Source organism: Alligator mississippiensis, chromosome 3 (genome assembly GCF_030867095.1).
Source record: "Alligator mississippiensis isolate rAllMis1 chromosome 3, rAllMis1, whole genome shotgun sequence".
Classification (NCBI taxonomy): domain Eukaryota; kingdom Metazoa; phylum Chordata; order Crocodylia; family Alligatoridae; genus Alligator; species Alligator mississippiensis.
Window position 1 is genome coordinate 111182501 of NC_081826.1, and position 20446 is coordinate 111202946.

A 20446-nucleotide genomic window follows, 5' to 3' on the forward strand; every position below is an offset into this window, starting at 1 on the left:
TTAAGTGCATATGTAAATGTGCCCAGTATCTTTTAGGCTTGGTGAGTAAATTTTAGAGATTAAGGCCTGCCCATACCAGGGAAACTGTCCAAGTGGTCTTGAAAGCTTTTCATAACATAGCTTCCAATGTAGCACCTTCAACAGTAGGAGTTCTGTGAGACAGGGACCTGTATTTAGGTAGAATTCATTATAGTGGGAGAACAACGTAGGAAGTACCTTTTCCTAAAAGTATTAGTATTCACTAAAGAATAAATTTGGGGAGAGGGGCCAGGAAAACTTTCCTAAAAAAACAAATCTAGATTCTGTAACAGAGCCCAGGTTTTCTAAGTCCTAATCTAGCACACTGTTCATTAGACCTCATTCTCTTTGGCCCTTTTCCTCCCAAAGGGGTCTATTCCCAACACCAGTAATGTAACAGTGAGCGAGTGGGGCATGAGCCCCATGGTGCATCAGAATAGAGTTGGCAGGGTGCCCTCATTTCCTGCAGTGGAGAGGGCAGATAAACAGTGGCATGTGGCTGGTGCTTCTCTGATGTGAGAAGGAAGACATTACCTCTTCCCTCCCCTTCTGCCTCCCCCCTCCCCCCCCCCAAAAAAAAATACATGGGTTTTTTGGGCACTAGACACACATGTGATGGCAAAAAATGGTGCCAACACCCTCTCCCACAGCAGTGAACCTCAGAGTGCTGCCCCTGTACCATGTGCTGCTGCTGCCCAGGGCACAGTACTGGCCAATTTTCTCTCTGCTTAACAGTATAATCAGTCCTAGAAACAAAGAACAATTAATTTTTGAAGCCCTTGCTTCCCATGGATGTAGGACTAAGGGTCTTGTTATACATTAATATTGGGTGCAATATATTAATATTGGGTGGCTCCTGGAACTCTTAACCCCCAGATTGTCCATACATTAATACCTGAAGCTAGTTTTAAGGGCTTTTTAGGTGGCTTAAAGTTATGCCACTCCAGCCTAGGTTTATCTCTGATCTCTGTTACACCAGCTCATATTCCATTAAAGTGTGACCCCTTTCCCATCCTCCTGTCCTGGGTGGATAAATTTTCTGCTCCCTGAACCCTACTGCCCAGGTGGTGGTTCTAGCACCAAGCCAACTCCCCTTTCCACCCCTGATCTTCTAGGCCCCTGCTGGCTGGGATGTGTGACTAATCCAAACTCAAGCTGACATAACCACTGATCAACATTTGTGCAGATTAGTGTAACATGACCCTAACATTCAGTCTTGCTCAGAAAGGATGCTTATAGTGCTTAGTTATAATACTTCTCTAACTTAGATCCAGGATCTCCCTCTTCCTCCATCCTAGTTAACTGATGTTTATCAGAGGACCTATGTAATTATTAATTGTGGGGCTATGGCTTCTACTGTTAGTGTTGGTACCTGGTGTTGTTAATTGTTGGTGTTGGTTTGCCATGGTCTTATTAATTAATGAAATGATCAGCTGTAAAGGGGAACAAGTCTCTGTGTTCTTGCTGTTTGCTGCTTCTGTCTAAAAAAGGTACATCTACACTACAGCTGAGAGGCAAGATGGCAGTATGGTAGGCACACCCAAGCTACTTTTAGTCAGGCTGGGTGCTAATGGGTGCTAATAATAGTGAAGGTCTGGTCATACAGATTTCAGCAACTGCTGTTATTCAAGCCTCCTGGAATCCCAAGATATGTACCTCAATTGGGCTGAATTTGTCTCACTTGTTCTGAGCCTAAGCTAGCTCATTGTTCTTATTATGTGCCCTTGCATTTCTGACTGCAATATAGATATGCCCTAAAGGAGGAATTGTGTACTAATGATAAAAACATAGGATTAGGAGATGGGAGGTTGGAGGTTCTGTTTCTGCCTTCATGGACTTGGTGCTATATTTAAGTCACAGCCTCTTGCTCTTGGGTTTCTCATCAATTCAGTGGGAAACTTTATCTCAGTTACTCTGAGAGTATAGTTAATGCTTGTAAAGCAATAGTTGTCACCCAGTTTCTTTAAAGGGTGAAATTACAAGCACTTTAAGCAGAATCCAGAAGTTTGAAAATGCATCAGCAGGATCTCCTTAGCTTCTTCTGGTGACAGGTATTGCTCTTGCCTTGATGTCATTCTGCATTCCCAATTGCAAGCATAACAGGATCTTCTACAACCTTCCCAAATGTCTTCACACAGGGGAGTGAAGACTGAATAGTGGCTTGTATTGGAAAGTGCACATTGGCCTTGGTGACATCCTGTCTGGTCATGATGTCACATCTTTCACACTTCTCTAATTTGCAACACTTCTCCCACTTAATTTCTGCTTTATGATTTCTGGTAATAACTGTCCTAATCTGGACCTACCTTGTATAATTTACCTTCTATTTTTCTCTTTTTACTACATTTGACCTCTCCTTATTTTGTACTGTGGCCTGCTTGCCGCAACATATTGGAGGTTTTCCTCTCCTACATAAAGGTTGGCAGCTTCTCCTTCTGTCTGGCACTCTTCCGCATCTGACTTCACTCCGTTTAACTATTCTTTTCTCCGATATTGGCTTCTGTGCATCCCTAGTTTATCTCCTCCTCCTCTATTTCAAACTTCCTACTAGGTATACTATTAAAGCTGGGCTTTGGCTCCTAGTGCTTTTAAGTAAAGAGGAGGATGACAGGAGGATAAAATCCCATCTTCCACTCCTTAATGGCTTAGGTCTCATGGTGTAAGATTTAATCATCAGTTTATTTCTTCCTGGATATAACAATCATAGAATATACACATTATGATACCAAATGTAGGTTATTCCATTTTGGTGGTTTTATTTCCCAAACTTGTGTTTGTCTTGTAACAAACATTGAACTACTGTTGTAAAATCAGTCTGTCTACTTATATCTAGGCATTAATACTATCCTTCAGTACAGTCTAGTAAGTGATTCTTGCTTTCTTAATTTCTTCCCCACCCTCCCCTGTATTCATATTTTGACTTGGACTTCTAAGTGTGTTGAACTTTTCATTTTCCACTGACTTTATTAGTATAACAAGAAAATGGGGAGGGGGGGGTTATGGTATGAGAACCATTCTTTTATTCAGCTGAGTTTTATATTTTACTTCCAACTAGTCAACTCTGGGAAATCATTTTTTGACTAGGGAAAGGAAGGACAGACTGAACCACCACATTCCCCATTTTCTATCAAAGTGACCTATTGCTCCATGTCTGTGCCTCTATCGCTCAATTATTGCAGACACTGAGCATTTCAGACTTCATTCATGTGCATGTGCTAGTTACCCTGTGGGAGAAAAAAGGGAGGAAAAAATTCAGGCCAGTGATCTAAACAGAAGTGCCATGAGAGTATAGTGATGGTTTTTATTTAGCATGGTCAATGATCAGCAGTAAACCACTTTCTCTTCTCACCCTGAGCAAGTAAAATAAACGTTGCTGAACAATCTGCTGCTGTCATCTATTCTAGCTCAGCTTAGCTTAGCCTCTTTCACCCCATGTAGTAATAATTCCTAGCTCTCACATTATACTTTTCATCTATATGCTTCAAAGTGATTAGGGGCACTGAAACATAGATAAGACACTGACTTGCCCAACTGACCTGCAAAACAGAAGTGGTTAATTAAACTCAATTCTCCTAAATCCAGTGCTCTGTTTAACTACACACTGCCTCCATAATGTTGCTACTTCTTGAAGGGTTATGAACATTTTAATAATCTATTGATGGGATCATAGGAAAGTGGGGCTGAAAGAGCCCTCACAAGGTCATCTAGATCAGCCCATTGCTCAAGGCAGAATCATCCCTGCCTAAGCCATTCCAGCCATGTCTGTTTAACCTGGTCTTGAAAATTTCTAGGAATTGAGATTCCACAGCTTCTAGGTACTGTGTTCCAATGCTTGAGCACCCTCATAGTCAGTAAGTTCTTCCTAATCTTTGACCTAAATTTCCCCTGCTGAAGCTTGAGGCCATTGCTCCTAATCTTGTCCCCTACAGCCACAGAAAAAGGCCCAACTGCCCTGTAATTGCCTTTCAGTTATTTGAAGACTGTTATCAATACCCCTCCCGCCCCCCAGTCTTCTCTTCTCCAGACTAAATAACCCTAGTGGGGGGGGGGGGGGGTCAGCCTTTCCCTATAAATCTTGCTTCCCAGGCCCCTAAAAATCTTTTTGACCTGTGCCCTTTAATATATTAATTAACAACTTGGATGAGGGGGTGGAAATCTCAATTATTAAGTTTGTGGATGATACCAAGCTATGGGGAAATGCAGGCACACTGGAGGATAGGGTCAGGATCCAGGATGATCTTGACTGACTGGACTCATGGGCGAAATGGAATCAAAGTCCTTCATCTGGGTTGGAACACCTTCACCATTACTACACAATGGGTGGTGGTCCATTGACTGGCATAGCATCTGAATGAGACCTGGGGGTTATGTTTGCCCAGAAGATGAATAGGAGCCAGCAATACAATGAGGTCACCAGGAAAGCAAACAGAACTCTGGTGTGCTTCAGCCACTGTGTGTCCAGTAGATCCAGGGAACTGCTCCTCCCTCTCTATTTGGCACTGGTGAGGCCTCAGCTAGAGTATTGTGTCCAGTTCTGGGCATCGCACTTAAAGAAGGACATGGATAAGAACAAAGAAGGGCCACCCACCCGCATGGTCAAGGGCATGGAGGATAGGCCCTACAAGGAGAGACTCTGGGAACTGGGCCTGTTCAGTCTGAGTTAAGAGAAGGCTGAGAGGTGACTTGATAGCCACCTACAAGTACATCAGGGGTGAACAGCAAGATTTAGGCAAGTAACTCTTCAGGAAGGCACCTCAAGGGAGGACAAGGGCCAATGGACATAAGCTTATAAAGGGTAAATCGGGAACACACTCTCAACAGAGGTGGTACATTCACCATCCGTGGAGATGTTCAAGAGGAGGCTGGACAGGCACCTTGTTGAGCTTGTCTGAGCCCAATAACTTCCTGCCCATGGCAGGGGACTGGACTTGATGATCTTACAGGTCCCTTCCAGTTCCATGATTCTATGCTGGATTCTCTCCAATTAGTCCACATTGTTCTTGAAGTGTGGGGCCCAAAACAGGACAGAGTTCTCCAGGTGAGGTCTTGCTAGTACTGAATACAGCAGAATAATCACTTTCCTTGATTTGCAAGTGGACACTTCTATAAATACAACCCATATGCTCTTGGCTTTTTTTGTAACAAAAGCATACTGTTGGCTCATATTCAGCTTAAATAACCTTTAGGTTATTTATTTTCCATATGGGTTCGAGGGAGGGGTGATATGTCATAACCAGCGGTGTGCTATTTGTTGGGGGTTTTCTTCTGTACTGCAGCAGTTCTTCACGTGGTATCTGGGTGGCTCTTTCAAACGTGCAATCTATCTCTTTGGAAGAGTGTCCAGAGATACAGCCAAGCCCTTAGATACCACCGAACTTGCACTGAAGAGAACACCCGGGATTGCCACCTCACCGATCTTAAAAAGACTTTCACCCAACAAGGACACTTCTCCAGAAAGAGAGATCACAAGTTTGAAAGAGTGGAAAGTACGGGAAATCCTCAAATAATCGCAACCCATACTAGAAAGAGACCCTATTCTTAACGAGATCTTCCCAGAGCCACCCATCCTAGCCTTCAAACAAGCACCGAACCTCGCCAACCTCATCACCAGAAGCAAACTTCCTCAGACCCAGAACACACCAAATGGATCCAGACCGTGCCATGACAAGAAATGCAAAACCTGCCAACACATCTCCACCACCCCCACAATCACTACACCCCATAACAGAGCCATCAGCATTCCCGGATCTTACAGCTGCACCTCCAGAAATGTAATATATCTCATCCAATGCACCAAATGCCCTGATGGAAAATACGTAGGAGAGACCAAACAACAACTGCACCCCAGAATGAATGCGCACCGGAAATCTATCAAAGACAGAAATACCCAATTACCTGTGGGAGCACATTTCTCACAAGAAAACCACTCTCTCTCCAATCTCTCAGTCCTGATCCTCCAAGGAAACTTACAAAACACTTCCCAGAGACAAGCCTATGAACTCCACTTCATCAGCCTCCTGGACACTAAAAATCATAGACTAAATATAGACATTGGATTTCTGACACATTATAACCTGCCTGACAGCTGACTTCCCAGGCACTTCTCCACTGCTCCCCCTTCTCTCTCCCCCCACCCACCCAGCCTGTCTCTCACCCACTGACTCCTCAATCTACATTTTCACTGACTACCTGTCTTGTATGCATACCAGACCAGCCTCTGACTTTTTTACTTTTCATTCCATCCAGGAAGAGCACACATCAACTGCTGAAACTTCTTTAGCCTGACGAAGGGTTTTTGAACCCGAAAGCATGCTTAAAAATGGTTCTCTAACTATTTAAGTTGGTCTAATAAAAGATATCGGATTCACCCAAAGAACCTTGTCTGCCTATGTCCTTAGACCAACATGGCTACAACCTACACCCCTGTAAGTGCCATCTAGGCATCTTAAAAGCTACACCATTTTGAGCAAAGATTATGTTTGAGCTATGCTGCTTAGCTTCAGTTAAGTTAACTTCTGGGTATTCACCTGAGATAAAACCACAAATCTGTGTCCAGTATCCAAGGAGGCACTGCTTCCAGGTGGCATAGCTGTCCTCCAGGACTCTGTGGCCCTAAACTGATGGCTGGGAATAGCTGGGCAGCAGGTTGTTGGGGATGGGGCTAATAGGGAGGGAGAGGAAATGGGTGATGGGGTTGGGGGGCTGAGTGAGAAGGGTAGCTGCTCCCCTCTACTCCATTTATTTTCCCTTCCACCCTGGATTGACCCCCTGCCACTCCAATCACTCCCCTTTTCCCCCATCAGTGCCTCTACCCCTGGATCACTGTCCTGATCCTCTGAGCAGTTAGAGAGTGGTGGAGGTAACAGTTGCAGGGTTCCCTCTCCCTGCCTGTTCCTGGGTCCCTACAGATCATACTGACACCTTTGTTGGACCCTGCAATTGAAGGAGGGGACAGTAAGGTGCAAGGAGCTGCTGGGCAACTGTGGGGCCCAGATCTAGGTGCACAAGGGTGATGAAGGTTTCAGGTGGGGATGGGGTGGGAACCCTATTCCACTGCCCCTCTCATGCTGATGGGGGTGGAAGGGCTGATCAGAGAATGGAGGAGGAATCCAGGGGCTGAATGGTGGCAATGGAGCATTTTGGAGGGTGGGGAGAGGGATCTTGGAGTCATTGGGTCCAGAGGAGGGCCACCCGCATGATCCGGGGACAGCAGGGCAGACCCTACAATGAGAGGCTATGGGACCTGAACCTGTTCAGCCTTCACAAGAGAAGGCTGAGGGGGGACCTTGTGACTGTCTATAAACTCACTAGGGGGGACTGGAAGAGTTTGGGGAGACCTTGTTTCCCCCAGCGCCCCCCGGGATAACAAGGAATAACAGCCACAAGTTGTTGGAGAGTAGGTTCAGATTAGACATCTGTAGGAACTACTTCACAGTTAGGGTGGCTAGGATCTAGAACTAACTTCCAAGGGAAGTGTTGCTGGCTCCTACCCTGGGGGTCTTTAAGAAGTGGCTTGATGCCTACCTGGCTGGGGTCATTTGAGCCCAGTTTTCTTCCTGCCCAGGCAGGGGGTCGGACTTGAAGATCTACAAGGTCCCTTCCAACCCTACTTCTATGATTCTATGATCTAAGGGGCAGTCAGTCAGTGTGTGTGTAATCACTGAGCCATACGATAACGTCCTCAGTGGCCATGTGCAGTTCCTGTAGTCCACCGCTGAACAGCAGGCAGTTATAGCCAATATGCAGAATGGTATGCATTTTGCCACAGATGCAGTCTGAGTTGTCACAAAGACCCCAACAGTGGAGGTCGGCAACTCGCAGACCTTGCCCTGTCCAGAACCTATTCAACAAGGCGCACTAACGGCATGGTAGGTTGAAACCAGGTGTGCAGACTGTAGGATATGTGATAAGGAACTTGTTTGGTGGTGATGTTCATCTCCATTCCTCATCTAAGGGGCATAGGAGAGTCCTTCCCCCAGTCCTCCCCAGCCTATACTGTGGCTACAGAGGCAGTGACTGGTAGAGGCATGGACCACATTTGTAGCCCCTAGCCATACCCCTGCTCACCAGCCCTTTAGTGGCAGGTTTGAGCAGTAATCATTAGAGAGGGTATTAACCCAAACCATGTGACTGTTCATTAACATTTGTTAACCTTAACACAAACTAGCATTCCTTAGAACTAGCACTTACTAATCCTAACATGTAATTTCAAAGTTATAAGCAGCCTACTTAAATCTCCTGCCCTCAAGCTCTTTCTCTTGCCTTTTGCCTTGTGCAGCATAGTAAAGAAATACTGTGGCCTCACTTAGGTACCAGAAGTGGTCCAGCAGTACTAACATGAAGCGCTACACAGGCTAGTTTACCCAGCTTCTAGCCCATGCTGCCATGGATAGACTACTTCTGGGACCCCAACTAGGATATTTGCAACTAGCTCAAGATCCCCTTACTTACGTACCTCCATATAGCATAGCATTGTCTTAGTCTCCACAAGTATAACAGCATTAATAATTTCAGCAAATGTCTTTTACTTTTCCTGTGCTTGTCTTAGCACTTTTATCTCTTTCTGCCCTAATTTATAGGGTTATATGAAGCTTCGGTAGCCGATTCTATTCAGAGGAGATTCGGCCCGATTCGGGGACCAAATCTCCAAATCCAAATTGAATTGGGAGACCCATTAAAAAGTCTGAATTGAATCGGAAGCCTCCAAATTGATTAGGAGATTCGGGCGGTCCCTGCTCACTGCCGCAGGGAGCTGGACCTGGGCTCTGTGCCGGTAAGTATGGGGCAGGGGAGCTGAGGAAAGGGACCATTGGGCAACCTCCACCTGGCCCCATCATCTGCCAGCTCTCTGAGTGCCCCACCATCAGGTCTCCCACCTGTCCATTCCCCCGGCCTCCCCCCAAGGCTGCCCCACCTGGCCCCAGTGTCCTAGCAATTAAAAACAAAAAAACAAAAGAAGGGGGGAAAAAAGCCCTGCATTCACTAGCTGCAGCAGCAACAATTAGGGCTCTGGGGACTCATGGAAGAGCCCCCCCATGCAGGGGGGGGCAGCAGGAATCATCCCCCCTGCCTGGTACCTGCACAGCCGGTCTCATATCACACGGGTGCAGTGTGGCTCAGCAGGGTGCCGTGCACTGTCCTGGAGCTGGGGTGGCTCCAGCAGTCACCCAGACCCCAGTAGCAGTCAGTACAAGTGGTCCCAGCTCCTGGACACTGCATGGATCACCATGGTGTCCTGCCAAGCTGCACTGCACTTGTGCAATATGACAGCTGCTGCATGGGTGCCAGGCAGGGGGTGCCCAATCCCCACTGCCCCCCACTGCCCTGTGCTTTGTGGGGGGGGGGGGGGGGGGGCTCTGCCATGAGCCCCCAGAGGCCCTGATCATTGCTGCTGCACCCGGTGAGTGTGGGGCTTTCAAGTGCCAGGATGCTGGGGCTGGGTGGAGCAGCCATGGGGGCAGTTGGGGAGCTGGCGGGGGGTGGATACACCCCTGCTGGTGACACTGCTAATGCTACCTGTTCGATTCAGGGGAGATTCGTCCCAATTCGGTGGCCAAATCTCTGAATCTGAATTAGCCAAATCAAATCTGAACAGTGATTTGAATCACCGAACTGAATCATTGTCCCTCTGAATCGGCCAAATTGAATACTTACTGCTTCATACAGGCCTAATAATTTAGTACTTTTGGAACATAACATAGTGCCTGCAGTGGTGCAGACCCTCCTTCTTCAGTGTCATTGGGTCTCCACAATGGTGCAAATGCCCACTCTAATGTGTTTTATTCTGGGCCTTAGAATGTTAATCTCTGGGACAGGAATAGATCTCTGTGTTTTGTAAAGAGTCTTTAACAATTACAATGCTATGTAAGTAATGAATAATAATGGTGATCTTTAATCAGTGCTTCTCACTGATTTCAATGGGAACTTCTGCTTAAAATCTGAAGATAGGATACAGCCCTATGTAGCTAAAATGTTCATGATAAAAGGCTGTAAATAGATACAGAATAAAATATCTTTAGTTAAATTTTAATCAAAGAAATGGACTTTGCTATTACTATCCCATGCTACTGTTGTGTACCAATCTACTCTTGGGGAAAGAAAATAGAGGATGAAATATCCTAGACCACATAAAAGAATGTTCTCTGTTATCCATCCAATTACCCTGGGTGGAACTCTGTCTATATACTGAATGTTTCTAAAACAAATTACCATGTGATATTGTTTCAAACATGATAATTTTGTATTGCTGTAGCAAAGCAAACTGTAAATTGCAAAATAAAGAATAAAACCATAATTACTGCTTTCATTTATTCATACCATATTAATGTAATATAATTATCTAGCAAGCAGACAATCTTATGAATATTCAATAAAATGCTACAGAATGGTTAGTCTAATGAACACATAAAAGCTAACACTTTTAAAGCAGCCAATCATTTTTCTTTGTTTTAAAGTGATAAATGTCTTTAAACTTCATCACTGAAAATAATTTACTTTAAAACTACATCCCAGGGTGCAGCTAAGTCTGTTAGTGGTTACTAGTAAAAGGCAGTATTTCAGAAGGGACAGAAGCATCAAGCATAGTGTCATAAGAATTGGCACTGAGGCACAAAGATTGTGCAATGTGCCAAAATCTCTCAGTGAGATTTTGTCTTGTTATATCCTGTCTGCAAAGAGCTCAGAAGAAATGGAGGCCACAAATAAGGCCTCACTTATGCTTGTGAATTTTAGTCCAAAAGAACAGAAAGACTCAGGGGGAAGAGACGGAAAGAGAGATTCCTCTAATTGTCTACTAGGCTATGAATAAAAGCCTATTGAAATGCCCAGTAAAATCTTCCAAACAATTATATTTCTACAAATATTCTTTTACATTATTTATGGACAATTTTATTCTAACTTTGGCTTTGTGTCACACAGTTATTTAATTTATGTAACTTACTTAGAAGGTCCACAATCATTCCAGTGTGACATCTTCAAGCATGCATTACTGAGTTCAGTTCAGATCCCCCTCTGCTTATGTAAGGGAAGGCTATGAGCTTCCTAAATAAGGGGAAAAGTCCCACAAGCAATGGGTATACTGTAAACAGCTGTCCTACGCTTGGACTCTTCCTGACTGTAATCAAGGATCATAATTGATTTAACTGTTTTGCTTGTATGTATAAAGAATAGGGCTGAGCGAAATTTCAATGGGTGTTTTTGTTTCAAAGCTGTTTCAATGTCTTTTGAGCTTGAAATAGCAAAATCAAAACAAAACAAAAGGCTTTGAAACAGCTTTGAAATGAAATGAGGGCACTCAAAATGTTTCAAGTTTCGAAGTCGGGCTTGCTGCAGCTAAACAGAAATGAAGGAGCGGGAGAGGGAAGAGGGGGGAAGGACTGCTGCGTGACGAAGTGCAGTTTTCTAGAAACCCCTGCAACTATCTCCTTGAAACCTGAGAAGCTTTGTGGCCTTAGCAGGGGCTACCATCCCTCCTGTTTTCATTTGAATTGACAAAGTTATAGGTATTTTCATGATTCTCCATTGTAGCCTATGGACGAAATGTTGAAACAGTGTTGAAACAGTAAAACAGTTATGTTGAAAAGAAATGGAACAGTGCTTCAAAATGGTGAAATGAAACATTGTCCCTTTGCAATAGCAAAACAGAAGTCGAAACAAAATGGTGCTGTTTCGCACAGCCCTAAGAAATTTCTTCATATTTATTATCACTCCTTCCATGACACGAAATACTTGCTAAATTGACTACAACCAAATTAGATGCTCCATATTTACACCAAGATGCTTTCATTTTGAAGAAATGATGCAAAGAAGAAGAAAGAGAAGCCATAAAAATATGGTTACTAATTTTATTTAGGAAGAGGTTCTGATTATGCTCCTATTTCTAATGCGCCCGTGCACCATCCTTTCCCTTCCTTCCCCTTTCTTCATGTTTATAATCCATTTTCACTCTCCCAGGGCCATTATAGTAGTGTCAAAGGATTTTATTTGTGAAAGAAAATATGAGTGTGCATAGGCCATGCAAAAGAAGGGTGTCATGCCTTTTCCAGCACAACCTGTAGGGAAAAACCCTCTGTGCAGTATATCCAATAAATCATGGAAAGAATCAGCCAGACATTGAATGAAATGCATGCATAAGAACAAAATAGTTGACATGCTGGGATGGAGTTCAGGGTAGCTATGTCTCAGTCCAGGACCAAAACCTAAAGGTTGAAGTGGAAAATGGCTGTATTAGACTACTTTTACTGAGAGGAAATGAAAGAAAAAATATATATAAGAGGCAAGGATTTTTGTGGGTGACTTTTTTATTGGACAAACTGTGTAGTTAGGAGAGACTTGGACAAGCTTTTGAATGTGAAGAATTCTTTATTAGGTTACCCAGTGAAGACAAATTTTCCAGTATGAAGCATCCTAAGTCTATATCAGTCATGCAGCTGGTTCAGTAAAAAATATCACCCACAAGATTCCCTGCCTCTTGCATAATTCCTGGAGCATCACAGCTGCACCACTCCAACGCTACCCTCAATAAATTATCATTTGTGTTTTAAAACATAAGTGAGGAGATCTCTCTATATGTAGTCATAACAATCACTAAAATATGCTGCATTTTTTACCTATAATTTAATACAACTGCTATTTATGCTAGGCCTTCAGCAGCCAAAATAAAAATGGAAAAGTGAATTCACTAAGTGTGAAACCATATGATAGTAGTCCTGGTATTAGAATAAAAATTACCTCATCTCCTTTAAAACAGCTGTTAGTGTAAACTAAAGGTATTTTCTGTTAGAGAGTTGCCATGCACTAGAAAGGTCAGGAAGCTCATTTTCCTCTAGTCTCAGCCAATAAAACTGATACAAGTGTGGCATACCTAAATAAACATCTACAATAATTTTTGCATAAATGTAGAGCGACACAAGAATTGAGATGCAATTATTTAGCGTTTATGGGGGAAGGAGATGGTTTATTTGGTATGTCAAGGACTGCATCCCCTGAGAGAGAGAGAGAAACCACTCACTGAAATGTCTAAACTTTTACAATGTGTCTACATGGCCTCTGCATTAAACAGGTAATTCTTATAGCCATTGTGCACAATTTACACTGAATTTAAAACCATTTCAAAGAAATCCTTTTGGGAGTATTTAGGCCATGATTACAGCAAATGAAGGTTCAAAATTAGCAAAAAGCATTTCATTTAATTAGAGAAATTAACTAGGCACTGTAGGTGCAGTATGTTTAGAATAAGGAGATAACTGAACCTGAAAATCTAATTTTACAAGGTTTGGGGTGTTAACCTTTATCAATAAAGTACCAGTGAGGAAGAAAAGAATGATGCTTTTTGTCTAATATTATAATCATTGCATGATTATTTCAGATAATTCATATTCTATAAAACCACAGATAATTTGTTTAGCAATCTGTGGGGGGTGGGGGGGTGGGGGTTGTTTTTTAGGGTATTTTTTTTTCTTTTGCATGCAGCACTTCAATATAGCTGAGCCCCTTGCAAGATTTAGGTCCTGATCCAAAGCCAGTCAAAGTCAGTGAGAAAGCTCCAATTGATTTTGATGGACTTTGGATAAGGCTAGTATGCTTCATCCTGCAAAGGTTGTAATAGATTTTTAATCTATTACCAATAGTACTGGTTGAAATGACTTTGAAATCAGTATTCTGAATCTGTCTCTCTTATCATTAATCAGAATTCCCTGGAGTCAGCTTGGTAAGAAGATGGCACAATCACAGAGTTTGGAGAATAAATAAATAAATGAAAGGGGGAGGGGAGGAGGATATTAAACCAAGATTTTACATTTCTCATGAAGCTATAACTAAAGGCAGTGGATCTTGTATGCCTGCTTATGTCTGGATGCACTTTTGGCCATGCTATTACTTTATATTCTTGGTAATGGGTATATAGAATCTTTATATTTACAGGAGCTCTATCTAATCTCCAGAGTTAAAGGCTTTCTGCTATGTTTCCTCTAGGGCTTGACCAATCTTCAGAAGAGTGGAGAGGTGGTGAAGTAGCTGCACAGCATTTTTGTAATTAGGCCTTCTGAAGGATGAGACTCAGTGGATGTCCATGTATCTTACTTTGCTTTCAATTGACCCCAGTGATGGCCAGCATGGATCTGTGTGAAGTTTTAAAGGCAGTAATTCAATGGTTCTAAACCTGATGCTTTGGAAACAAGGATATGAATGAGGCAGGGGAGGGGGCTGGTGGATAATATTTCCAGAAAGCTGTTATAATAAGAGAGAAGACAAGGGAAGCGAATATTCCATACTATGCATTAAAAGTATGTAAACCTCTATCAAGGCAATCAAAATACAAAAGTGAAGGCAAGTCCGAGTAGTGACTCAAGTATCATGATGGTAATTGTGATAATACTTAACTTTTTTTCTGATCATTGAAAAACATTTTGAGGATCTCTTCAAGTCACCAGATCAACCTTATGAATTGCTCTATGCAATAAGCCTTAGGTTATTGACTTGACATTAGATGGAACACTCTGAACTCAGAGGCAAGGCTGGCTCCATATTCTGCCTTCCACTCTGAGCTACATAGCTTCTCTCTTATTCCCCTGTATATTCAGTCTTGTACAGGCATTCATATAAGTGGCTGTAGTAGTTCAGTAATGATTGAAGCAAGTTTGAGTACAATGTATTAAAAGAAATACTGTGGGGATTGGGGAATAAAGGAGGATGATTGGTCTGGCGCAGTGTGCATTTCTAATAAACCAACTGGAGGGGATGTTCTCAGCCATTTGAAATCCAGGAAGAAGCTGAGATCATTGACTATGCAATAGTTGGAGAGGTCTGTAAACCCCTGCTCACTTTCTTGCTCTGAAAAAAACCATTAGTATCTAGGATGGGCAAAGGCCCTCTTCTTACTCCTAGCAGGCTGACAGCATCAGTGGAAGGAACCAATGGGTGTTTATATGTGTGCCCCAGGAGTGGGGGCTTGGGGGGTATGCTTTTAATTAGAGTGGCTCCAAGACCCACTGTAATTAAGGTGCCCAGAGAGTCTCATGTATTAGTCCCCACACTTAAGAATGGTGGCAAGGTTGCTTTAACTAAAGCTCATTAAATGAGATTTAGTTAAAGTGCTTCCACTGCCATTTTTAAGCATGGGGATGCTGATACATGAGATGCTGGAGTCTGCTGGAGGGCAGTAACTACTACACTCCAGCAGACTCAATTAACTATGCCTGCTCCAATGTGCTGTAATTACAGCACTTTGGAGCAGCCTTGTTGGTAGCCTTCCCCGGTAGCCACAGAGAAGTGAACAGGGAGCAACCAGGATAATTTGCCTCCCTTGTTGGAGAAATGAGGTATGTCACAAGTCCAAAGAAATCAAGTTTGTTCATCCCATTTGTCCATCCAAGGGACCCATTGCTAAATGTAACTTATTTAAATAATAAGAAATCATAACTTTGACTATGAAATAGAATAGGAATGCTGCAGCTATATAGTGTGGTATATTCTGGCTTTGTCAATGGCACCTGTGAGTCAACGTTTTAGTAGCCTTAAACTTTGTGTTGGGGTATAGGACCAAGATTTTATAACATGCCTTTACCCTCAAAGAATGATTAAAAAAAACCCACTGAGCAATGTTTCTTCTTCATTTTCTTCCATCACATGGCACTCTCCTAAGTCAATAAGCATTGGATGACCAGTTGTGCTGCCTCAGGGTAGACAATGGAGGGAAATGTGACTTAGCGGCATAGTCCCCTCCTCCCTGCCCAAAAGACAAAATTAGATAAAAGCTGTTAAGAAAGTTTTCAGTACAACAGTTTTCAATTGGAAAATACTTGTTTGTTGAAATCAAAACATTTGGTGGGCCCATATCAAATTTTTCAACAGGAAAAAGTTAAATTAATAGTTTCTATTTTTGTCCTGTTCTATTAGAGTTCTGTTAATGTTTGTAGTCTCAACATTTATTGAAAGGAAAATGTGTTTTTCAGAATTTCTATTCTGGTTCAGAATGAAAAAAGGTTTCAAAATGTTGGTATCTCTGGTGGAATGGAACTGCTACTTCCAGCTGCTCTAGAATTCATTTGCCACTTGTTCAGATCAGCTACAGTTTTTTTCCTTTCTTCACATAAAATGAGTTTTCCTGTTGATGCAACTACAATGTACATGTGAGATCTGCCCACATTTGTGTGGGAGGTGGATTAGTAACCCCATAAGGCCTGTCTTTTTTTTTCTCCAGCCCATTTGACAATGTGGATAGTTAACTTGGGGGTGAAGAGAGACGAACACAAACCTTTTTTCCCTATTTGTCCATCCAAGAGATCCACTGCTAGAGGTAACTGTTTTCCCCAGTTCTCAGAGGTGGGAAAGAAGAAATCATTTGAGAAGGAACAAAGCTGAATTTTAAAATAATAATATTCACCAAAACAATGAGAATTTCCTTTCCAAGCAAATGGACTTTACAAATCAACCGCTTTTCTTGTTTGCCTAGTGAGACCATCCCTTCCACTTTAGGTTCTCCATTGAAAAAACCATGGGAGTGTTTAGGTAAGGATTACTTGCAAAAAGAATTATTAAAGTAAGGACCTTTTGACTTGCAGCTGTAGGACACTACAGTGCCCTCAAATTATTAGAATATCCTTTTTAAGTTTAGATCTGAGGAAGACCTATAAATGAGTTTAACTACAGAAGCAGAGTTAGTGAGGTGGGGTTCAGTCTCTTTGGCTAGGTACAGGCATTCAAAATGTTCAAGGCAGAATTGATTTAAGTTATGTGGTTTTCTGTAAGCAGTATAGTTTAGATTAGTAGAAAACAGAATAAACATTTGCCCTTTGGTGGAGGGGCATGCAGGCTGCTTATCTTAAACCAGGTTATGTTATTTTTAAACCAGTCTATGAGTGCTGAACTTCTGTTCTATTATGGGTTTAGACTAGTTTCCAATCACTTATACTGGTCTGTACCTGGCCTTATTGGACCAATGCAGTGACTTCCATGGAGAAAAAATAGGTTTTGATAGTTATAAACTTAGACTATATTGGCATGTCTATGCTGGTTTCATGGTGTTTCTAGAGGCAACTGAAATGAGTCAGTGAGAGCAGCCCTTACTATTCCTCTCAAGCATGTGTGGAACAGGAGCAGATGTTTCGCGGTATGTTTCTTGATGGTATAGTCAGGAGTGCTTTAGAAGGGGTATGGATATGTCCTACTTGGATGTAAAGAATGAGCTATATTTGCTTTTTCCATGAGTACTACATTTCTAGCAACAGTTGGGCAAATATAGCAGAATTCTGTCACAACTTAAAATTTTAACATGATCTCTTTCTTACTTAATAATGGTATTTAGGACCCACAAAATTAAAATTAATTTCTTTGCACTTTGCCTTAGTAAATAATATGAATAAACAAAATAAAGGGATAGGGTTGTATTATATCTAATAAAAAGTGAATGAATGAAGAAAGACTCTTTGAACTCTTTTTCTGAGAAACCTAGTTTGTTTCTAGAATTGTGTCTATGAATGGTAACTAATAATTATGAGATGAACAATTTTCTCCATGTATTGAAATCATAGTCATGTTTACATTTTGTCTTGGAACATAATTCTGAAGAACATCTAGGGCAGCTAAAGGAGAAACACTTTCTTTTTCAAGATTGCATTAAAAACCTTGTGTATAATATGATAGTTTAATGTAAATGTTTGCTGCTTATAGAGAAGTAAAAATTAATCAAGTCCCTCTTCTCTTCCCTACAGAAAACAATTCTAAATCTAATAAATTGTGGGTTAATAGATATGAATGTTTTTCTAGTTCTGTAGGTGTGCCTGAATACTATGTGCTTCTAGATGGAGGTCATCATATAGTGCGATTTGGGACGGTTATTACTCATAGCTTGTCATTTGCTGAATGGTCTAGGAACTGCATAGAGAACAATTGTTTCTAAAGGTAGTCATTATTTTTTAAGATTTCATTTTCTGTCGTCAGTGTTTTACTTGCCAGGTTATTCTTGGGCCAAAATAAAAAATGACAGATTTCCCGTCTTGCTTTAAAACCATAGATAGAATTGGAAGAAGCCGACTGGCAGTGCTGCTCAGGTAACCATGGCAGGAGTCTAACAGCCCACAGTGCTTCCAAATAGCACAGACAGTAAATCTTCATAATTAAAAAGAAAGTAAGGCAACATGTGTACATGTATAACATAACCTGCTGTATTTTCATTGTAATTGTGTAACATGATGAACAAGTAGTTGGCTATAGAGTTAGGCACAGACATTACACACAAACTGGTTTAAGTGATCAGAAACTGGTTTAAACCTGTAATAGAACAGACATTCAGTGCACATAAACCAGTTTCAAAATGGCCAAAACTGGTTTGAGATGAACCTGGTTGAATATAGTATCCGACTTAACTGATTTGGCTCAAACTGGTTTATGCAATGATTGTCCCAGACCCCTTGCTGATTTAGGATAAATCAGATACCCCCAGCATGCTCTCTGGGCTGGGCGGGGTTCTGTACTTCATAGCAGAGATGGCCCCACCCCTCTGCTCTCTAGGTGAAGCAGGGAACAGCCCTAGTGGAGACACTGGTGGACATAGCCCCGTTAAGACAAAGTGGGCAGGGAGGGGGTTAATTCTTCCCCTCTTCCCCCCATTGCAGCTGGGAAGCAGAGGGGAGGGGGCTGCAGTGGTAGCCCCTGGAGCTGCCAGACCCTGGCTTCAGGGAAGGGACAGAGGGAGGAATTAACCCTACTCCCTGCCCCCTTAACCTTAACGGGGCCATGCTGGGTTGGTTGTCCTGCAGGGTTGGGAGGGGGGGCTCTGTTCCATGCTGTGGGATTCTTCCCCCTTCTCCTCCTCCCAGGGTGGGGAGGGGGACTCTGTGAGGCACTGGATAGGGACTCTTCTTCCTCCCACCCTACCCCCACTGACCCAGAGCTGGGGGAGGGGGGCCTCCATGCAATGTTGCTGGGCCCCAGAGCAGGGGTGGGGGGCAAAGTGAGGCTCTGTTCCATGCTGGGGGGAACTCTTCTCCCTCATTCTCCAGCATGGAGCTCAGTTGGGCAGGGTGTAGGTGTGAGGGTGTGGGATGTAGGGACCCACACACACTCCCACACACTGCCCCCCATGGCATGCAGCTCCCACTGCCTGGTAGCAGCAGTAGGTGGGGATGTCAGGGAGGTCATTCCTGACAGGCGTGTCTCCGGTCAGCGCTGCGCGGAGGAAGGAGCAGAATTTGCCTTGTCCTCAAGGCTCTGTTCCCCGCACCTGTAGTTTCAGCAGGAGAAGCTCCTTACTGGAGCCTGCCGTCTGCCCCACTCCTGGCTACAGTCTCCACACTCTGCTAGGAGTGGAGGGAGCCCTACCTCTGCTTTGAGTGTGGAACTGCAGGTGCGCAGTGTGGAGCCCTGGGGATAGAGGAAGCCAGAGCTGCACTGAGGGTGAGGACATCTATCCTCAGGGCTCCATGCTGCATGCCTGCAGCTCCGTACTCACAGAGGGGAAGCCCCACACAAGACTGCAGGGAAGCAGGGGTGGGACCCTCCACTCCTGGCAGAGTGCGGGGACTGTGTAGCCAGGAGTGGGGGAGATGGCAGGCTCCAGTGTGGGGATTTCCCTACTTCCAGGACTGGAACTACAGATGCAGAGAGCAGAGCCTCACGGATAAGGCAAGCTCTGCTCCCTCCTCTGCGCAGCGCTGGCCAGCTGAGCTTCATGTTCCCGCTGCCCCTCTGGGGGGAGTAGGAGGAGGGGAAAGAGTTCCCCCCAGCATGGAACAGAGCCTCTCCCTGCCCTGGTGGGGGGAAAGAGTGCATCTTGGGGCCAGACAGACTCACAGAGTGCCCCTCCCCTTCCCACCCCACGCCACGGTGGCAGCATTGGAGGAGGAGGAGGGAGAAGAGCTCCCCCAGCACCAAACAGGGGCCCTCTCCTGGCCCTGTGGTGGTGGGGGAGAAGGAAGAGGAGGAAAAGTTCCCCTCTGGGGCTGGGCAGCCCTGTGTGCTGGGATTGCTCTTGGCTCTCAGGGAGCTGCTGGAGTGGGCCTGCTGGGGTCTGGTCATGCCCCCACTCCTCAGCTCAGCCTCCCTGTCGAAGGGAGGGCTGGTCTAGCACCCCTGGGTTTCTGGCTTGAGCCACTGCAGGCATGTGCTGAATGTTTATCCACTTGCAAACCGATTCACTCTCTGCAAGTTAGACTAACCTGCAAATATTGAATCAATTCAGGCTCAGGCTTTTTGAATGTCTGTCCTTAGCCTAGATGGCACGATTTTCATGGCAACTGGATTTTAAAAGTTTATCAACAGAAGGAATACACAGGTGTGTTTGAACTCCAATTATTAGATGACTCTAGTGGATTCATGTTACAAACTGTAAAGAACAGTCCATTGGCAACCCTAGATCCAACCCTCAGTTTGCCTCAGGTTGTCCTATGTACCTTTACCTGAAATTTGTACTATGCCCTGATAACAGTGGTGT